The following is an 8,063-nucleotide window of genomic DNA, read 5'->3' as shown; positions in this document are numbered from 1 at the left end:
ATGTACGTGTGTGTATGTACGTGTGTGTATGTACGTGTGTGTGTATGTACGTGTGTGTATGTACGTGTGTGTGTATGTACGTGTGTGTGTATGTACGTGTGTGTATGTGTGTGTGTGTCTCGGAGGAGTGGGGCGGGGAGTGAGTGGGGCAAGGGAGGGTAAAGGCTAGGCGGGGAAGTGGGCGGGGAGAGGGGGATGTTCCGTGCCTAAACCCAAAAACCTACACAAACCCGCTAAATCATCCCAACTGTCGTACGACACCGTATTTTACCTGCACTAGAACCAGAACAGGGCGGCCAGTCACTGGGTCCTTGGCGCGCGTGGCCCAGATCTCATGGAAGCATTCGTCACGGCTGTTGCGCCGTGATGCCGTACCGCCGTGATCCTGCGACGCCAGCGCCTGACGCAGCATTCCAATGACACCGTCCGCCATCCGTTGCCGCCGTACGGTCCTGCCCCCTGAGGAGCCTTGCGCCGCCTGAATCGCGGCCCGGATACCCTCCCTGGCGATGACATCGTCCCCTTGGCTGTGAACTTCACCGCTTGTCGTACGCTGCCGCGGCGGCGGCGGCGGCAGCGGCGGCGGCTCCGCCGCCGAGCGTAGCTGGAGTCTGCATCCCGCGCCGCCGCCGGCCCGCTCCCGTCTACCATCCTCAGCGACGGCGGCAGCGGCGGCGGCGCCCCGCTGAGGATATGCCGCCGCCGCCGTCGCCGTGTCAGCAGTGCCCGCCGCTGCCGCCAGGTCTAGGGCAGCTCCAGGAAGGATCGGCACGTCGGCTTGGTGGTGACAGCCAGCGCCGTTGCTGTACAATGCATCGCCGACGCACTGCTGTTTATCCGCTGCCGTACTGTCGCCCCAGGGTATGCTGCCGCCCCCGGCGCCACTGGCGCCGCCGCCGCCACCACAGGTTACGGTGAATGAGCTGCGCGGCTGCGTCCTCATAAGCCTGGACTCGTACGGCGGTTGCCGTTCACCCGCGGCATGCAACCGCACGTGCAGGTTGTTTTGGCTCGGTGTTCGCTGTAGCTCTAGCTGTAGCAGCGGTTGCTGCTGATGCTGCAGAGGATGGTGCTGCGGCGGCGTCGGCAGTTGTGGCGGCGGCGGCTGTGGGGGCGGCGGCGGCTGTAGCTCAATTTCTCGTCCGGATGGCTGGGGAGAGATCCACCCCGAGGGGTTACCTCCCGAATATGTGTTCGTGTGCGCGTGCGTGTGTGTATGTGTGTGCGCATGGGTGTGGGTGTTGGGGCCGACGCCAGCATAACAAGGGGAGAAGAGTACGGAGGACGGCTGCGGGGAGGACGCCGGCCGGTTGCAAATTGTACGGGACTGAGTTGCCCACGTGCCCATGCCGTACAACATCGGGTGGTTACTGTTATGATGGTTCGTAACGGTTGTGTTACTCAGTGCGTTAATGTGGATGTTCTGGGGTTGATGAAACAGATTTTGGTGATCCGGGTGGTTGGGTTGGTTAAGGTGGTTGAATCGGCTCGGGTGCTTGGAGCTGTTGAAGCTGTCGCCGCCGCCGCCGCCGCCGGCGGTGGCAGTAGCACTATTAGCAGCAACTGCTGCTGCTGCAGCTACGGCAAGTCCGGCAGTCGCTACTGTCGCAACAGTGCTTCCCGGCGCTGAAACGTTGGCAGGGTTGGACAAGGAGACGGAGACTGACCCATGGGTCGGTGAGTGCGGCAGGGTGCTACTGCCAAAGCCGCGCTGACCCGGCGGGTCAGGTGGAGCCGCGGGTCGGTACCAGGGCTCCAGCCGGAGAGTATTGGCGCTGCTGCCACATGGCTGCGGCACGACACCGTGCCATGGATTAGAAGTACGGCAAAGGGGGAAGAAACAAGTACGGCAGTACGGAGGTTAGCAATCACCGTGAGGTAATAATATTAGGGCTGCAACCCAGTGTGCATCACATGTAAGGCGCATACGCACAACGACTCGGAAGATTCTACTCTCCGTCGTATAGCTACAACTGCCTAACCGTCACCGCGCAACCGTCATGTCGTACGGACCTGCGCGACGCTGCTACTGGTTCCCAGGAATTTTCCTGCGCTGCTGCCTGGCAGTAGCAAGAAGGAGCTCATGGAGTCTTCCTGCCGAGGGCCGCTGTGTACGGCGTCGCTTGGCAGGTCGGTGCCGCCGTGGACCCGTGGGTCCCCACCGCCGACGGAGCTGGGGCTGCCGCTGCCCCTGGCGTCGCCGTCATGAGGCATTGACGCCGTAAGAAAACGCCCAACGGAACTACGGGGCCATTGCGACGGTGCGGAGGCGTAACGAGCCAGTGCCGATGCCGTCAGCGACGCCGACGCCGCCGACGCCGCCGATGCCGTGGACCCTCGCCCCGGTGACGCTGCGGCCCGGACGCCCGCCGCTACAGCCTCCATGCACGGCATCGATGCAGTACGTATCGCTCGAGTCACCCTGCCGTCGCAATCCGCCCCTGGCGTCGAGGCAGCGGTGGCCGTTGCAGCGGACGCCGCTCCGGACGACGCCGCTGCGGCTGCGGCTGCGGCGGCGGCGGCGGCGGTGGCATACGAGCTCGTGCCGCTTGGGACGACACCGCTGGAAGCGGCGGCGGCGGCGCCGCCGCCGCTGCCGCCGAGGCCGCCGCTGTTTGTCTGCTGCGGAGTTACCCCCGCCAGCATCTGCGTCACCATTGGCGCCGACTTCAGGTGCGCCGCGAAGGTCAATAGCCGCGCCGAGGCGTTGACGTAATGTATGGTCTCCCCCACTCCTAAACTGCTCAAAAGGCCGATTCCAAGAGAGGACCCCGGCCGCGCTGGCAGCGCCGGAAGCTCAACCTCCTCATCGTCAGCCATCTGGCTATCCTCTTGGCTGCCGTTCGGCGCGCCGCTGTTCTCGCCGCCGGCGCCGCCGGCGCCGGCGCCGCCGGAACGGCTGTCGTAGCAACTGACTACGCGGCGCAGCCGGCCGCGACGGGACCGGTTTGAGGCCGTGAAGGAACCAAAATGATGCTCCATCTGTGACATCGGTTCGCCTTCTACGGTTGCAGCATTCGACATGCAGGCGCGCCGTACGAGACTCAACGTCAGCGTTGACGTCGACAGAGGGTTGGCGGCATCACGGAGGTGCGGCGGCAGCGCCCCCGGCGCCGGAAGCGCGGCGGCGACGCCGCTGTCCGCACCCGCCATTCCGCTTTGCGCCGTCGAGGATACAAGCGGGTTTGTGGTGCTTGGAGTGGTGACGGATGTGGCGACGGATGTAGCTGTGGGACGACTGAAGCTATCACTGCCTTGCAAAGCGCCAGCGGCGACGCCACCGCTACCGCCCACATACCCGCTAGAGCGTCCGCGGGACAAAGAATAGGAGCTGCACTCGGCGCGCGACGCTGATGGCGCAACGCCGCCGGCGCTGCCAGTGGCGTGCCGTCCGCCACCACCGCTGGCGGCGGCGGCAGCGGCGCCAGCCGCCGCCGACTTGGCGGCAGTGCTGACGGGCTGGACGCTGCTGTGTCGAGCTCCGCTGGCGATCCCGAGTAGGCGCCCGACTGTAAAGCCGCTGCTCGTGCTGCCTTCCGTCGTGTTGTGCACGCCACTGCTGCCGCCACTGTACGGCGCTCGGAGCCGGCCGACGGAAGGGGCCCTTAGTTGCGGCATTTGCAGATCGGCTTGCGTGCTTTCCTCCCCTTCTAAGAGCATCGACATCATCATGTCGCTCAGTCGCAGCATTTTTGAATCTCGGGGACTGTTGTTGACGCTGTTGTTGTTGTTGATGTTGTTGATGTTGTTCGGGATAATATTGTTTCCTTTGGCGCTGTTGGCCTGTTGGTGCGTCAAGCTGGTATTGTTTGCGGCGCTGCTTTGGCTCTGGGGATGTTGGTGCTGATGCTGATCAGAATCTGGAGGACAAGGGTGCAGTTGCACGCCTGGGTGCGGAAGGGGGAGAGGAAGGGGGGAAAGGGGGCGTGTTCCGTGGCCACATAGAGCAGCGCTTCCCGGCCCGGAAGAATGTGAAACCACCGAGGGAAACGACAAAGACAAAAAAGAGTAAAAAAGTACGAAACGTGCAAAACATATCCTTCATATCACAAAACTCACACCACACCACACCACACTAAACGATCTTCAAATCGTGCACAACCGGGGCTTTTCATACGTGCAACCCCAGATGAGCTAATTAGCGTGCATTTCCAGTGCGGATTAACGTCCCGGATTAACCCTCTGTCCTCCATCGATACTTGCTCAAACGGCTAAGTTGTTGGCAAACTTACCTCGCCTTTTCAACCTTTGGTTGCCTTATGGAACGAAACTATGTGGTAAGCTCGTACCAAGGACTTCCGTGCCCTAATCCCTGGCCTTAATCCGCACTGGAAATACACCCTTAAAACTGCAGCACAACATCAATCTAACTTTCACATTTTTCAAACAATATTTTTATTTTAAACATATTATTTTCAAACAATATATTATTTCTGTTTCCTGTTAAAGCGACACCCACCAGACGTGTCGTCGCATGGCTCAACCATCACAGCAGCCAAAGACCGTCGACGAGCAGAACGACTGCCATTCCACTGGATTCCTTCGCATCCGCCGCCGCCGGCGGCCTCTGTGCCGCCATCCCGCTCTCCCGCCGCCGTCGCCCCCTCTGCCGTACTCCAGGTGGCCCCTTGCAAGGTGCTGAAATCGCACGAGCCGCGAGATATGCGCCTGAAGAGCTTCCGAAGCAGCGCTGCCGCCGCCGCTGCTGCAGCCGCACCCGAGGGCTTCATGTCCATGGCTGACGCCAGTGCCGGCGCCGGCTCCGCAGCCGCCGCTGACGACGACGACGCCGGCACAACGGCAGCTGCGACGCCGCAGGAAGAGTCACCCTCGCCGTCGCCGTCGCCGCCGCCGCCACCGTCGGACCGCTCCCCGGCTTCTCTAATCGAGAGGTCTAGAAACGGGGGAACCCGTACGACACCTGCGGTGAGGGGCAGTGGGGCACCCGCGGCGGCGACACCAAGAAGCTTACGGCCAAAGGTCCCTCATGGCACGTGTACGACACAGCAGCGTACGACACGGCAGTGCATGACACGGCAGTGTACGACAAGGTGATGCGTTGGAGAACAAAGATAAGCGCAGCGAGGATGGACTCGGAAACAGCGAATGTACGGATTCAGCAAGTACATTTGTTCTAGCTTTGTACGGCTTTGGCCAGTGTACGGCTTTATCCAGTCAACGGCCTTCAGCATGTGTACGGCTTAGCCAGGGGTACGTCTTTAGCAAGTGTACGACGTCAGCGGGGAAGCCTTTTCTACTGCCAGCCACTACACCGCAGCGGCACCGCTGCGCTAACACACCCCCCAGGCAACAGAACAGGAGTGAGTGAACAGAAAAGGGTGCTACGATGCAAGGACGACGACAACAGAAACAGAAACATGGCAACGAAAATGTTCAGCAAGCTGGAGGGTGCACCGCATTCGAATATGGGGCTTAGGGTACCGGCCCATCGTTCTGGAGGTGTGAGACAGCCAAACTGTAAAAGCAAGGCTGTTGAATCCTTTCGCCTTTGTTTCGCGGATCGAAGAGTGTCAGAAAAGTTACCACCGGGGTGGACTCTCTTCCGTTCCCAAACTGACTGAAAGCTGTCAGAGCGCGCCAATCCCCTTGGGGACGTGTAAAAGCGATGGTAGGGAGTCAACCTCGTCCTGATGCAGTGAGGTAGAAGTGAGGCATGTTTTGGGGAGTGGCATCAGCTAAAATGAGCCGCGTGCCGCAGCTGTTAAAGATTCTTGGCGGCATTTTTAATTCAAAAGCATCGCAAGGTTCAAAGGTCAGATGCTCTGTGCCGTGCGCGCATCGCAGCCCCACTCCAAAACGCTGGTTGCACTACTTGCGATCAAGCCGAGCACATGTCTTAATACCTTTCCAGACATCCCCTTCGTTGACTAGCTCCTGCAGCATCACCGCAAGTGCCTCTGGCTCGTGCTTGAAGATAAGTGCGAGGAGGTCCTCGCCATCCGAATGCCCAGCCTCTGCGCTTTGCGGCCCATCTGGCGCTGCATTTTCATTCCGCCGCGAAATAAACGCGTTCCTGTTACTGCTAGCTCGAGGCTCCGGTGGAGCTTTGCGTTTCCTGACTCTGTCGCCCATCCATCGCCTACTAGTCAGATTCTGCCGCAGCGCTTGGTGGTCATCTAAACTAAACACTGTAAAGCATGCAGGTGTTGCCGCAAGGATGAGGGCGTCACGCTGGTTATCCTGCAAAGAGGCAAGCAATGGCTGTGGACGGTGTCTCCTCGGCCGTTATGTTGGGTTAATTCCCTGAAAGCAATAAGTAACCATTACCTCATTTTCATGGTTATAGTTATGCTGCCAAAAACTTAGACCAGAGACGTTCTCAGCGACTTCTACTGTGCCACCCTTCTGCCATGCTTCAAAGCTTTCGATCAAATGTCCCTTATCTTGCTGTGCTTTGGTAGTGCTGCGGTACGCCCGTGCACGCCGGGCCCGACCACGGCCAAAGCAAACCAGCCACATCCTGTGGAGGATTAAGATATTCTTTGGAAAGTCAATGAACAGTATTTCACATAAGATATGAAATGGGTACCATGAAGGCTATCAGTTTCGTAGCCAATGCGTAGCGAATGAAAAAGGTTGCAGTCGCGCACATTTGCTCGTACAATTGACATTACCTTAACTGCATCTTTTTAATGGTAAAGCCTGGCATTATGTGTCATAATTGTTCAAAACAAATCATCGGCTCCAATGCGTTCAATGATTGCGCAGCAACCAGTACCAATAATCACCGTACTGTGGCGTTGTATATAGCGCCGCTGAGACTTGCCTGTAGGCAGCTAAGTATCAACTAATGATGTCGCCAGGAAACCTTGGTAGAATTCCATGTACATTGGCTTGACGCAGGTGCGCCTCTAAGGTTGCGAACGGGAAACGTATCTATGCGTCCTGAGGATATTTTCTACGAGTCGATACATTCTCATAAATTTCTAACGCGGTGCACTTTTTGTCGCGCCTTCCATGGATAAAAGGGCCATGACTAATCCTTGTCCAGACTGGCCTGAGATGGGCGCACACCGCAGGCCCATATCCAGAGCTTCACACGTTCCGCCGCATGATCCTTTCAACATAAGTTTCATCACGAAAATTTCGATCCTTAAAAGCCAAATGTCGGACGTAGGCCGGATGCGTCTTCTTGATTGCCCACACGTCCGCCGCCGCGTAAGTCTCTGTAAGTCCAAGCAGCGATAACCTTCATTTACGGATCGACAGAGCGCTGCTTCGAGTGCCGCGCAAAGTAACCCCTGCTTTGCCTATCTGTCTGCTCATGTTCGCTCGCGCACGACGTAAGTGTATGAGCGCTTACGGAACTGCGGCAAACCCTAAGTAAACGGCGTAAAGGAGTTCTGCTCGTTCCGGCTCGTTCAACAAAATCCATTTCTTTCATGCTAAATATAACGGACTATGAAGATTTCAATCATCAAGACAGAGCTAATTGCTAAATAGGCAACCTTTTACGGTTGCCGCGTGATCTGTGCGCCACTATGCAATTGCATAATGGTTGTCAACAGTTGGCTGCTCGATGCCGTAACCGGACGTATGTCGCATGCACGCACTGTGCACTGTACACGAACCGTAATTGCTTCCTCCTGTACCCCTTCCATGGGGGAAGCCACCTCCTGCATGGGCGTCCTAACGAGGGCCGTCACCTGCTGCGCCCTGCTGCGCGGCCTGATGTGCCCTGCTGAGCGGCCTGATGTGCCCTGTTATGATCTGCTGCGCAAGTTATCGCATAAACACGTGCAAAGCCGGCGCGAGGAAATGGCACAGAACCCTGTCATCACAACCTCAGGCCTGTGTTCGCCTGGGTAACTCCTGGGTAAGGCGCAGTGACTTTTTTTCGAGAAATAATTTCCGAATTCGGAATAAAAAATTGTCCGTAGTCCTGAAGATTCGGTGTTCCGACAAGTTCATTCCTCCAGCCAAAAATGGGCTGTCCATGCCAAAGCCGCTAGAATCCAGGAGACATACATGTTAACCATTTCATAGCACTTAAATGCCATGGATACTGTTCGGAAGGTCCAACAATCAGGATTAGCCTGACA

This window comes from Volvox carteri, assembly GCF_000143455.1.
Source record: "Volvox carteri f. nagariensis unplaced genomic scaffold VOLCAscaffold_108, whole genome shotgun sequence".
NCBI classification, from domain to species: domain Eukaryota; kingdom Viridiplantae; phylum Chlorophyta; class Chlorophyceae; order Chlamydomonadales; family Volvocaceae; genus Volvox; species Volvox carteri.
The sequence above is the reverse complement of the archived record's forward strand: the minus strand, read 5'-3'. Positions refer to the sequence as shown.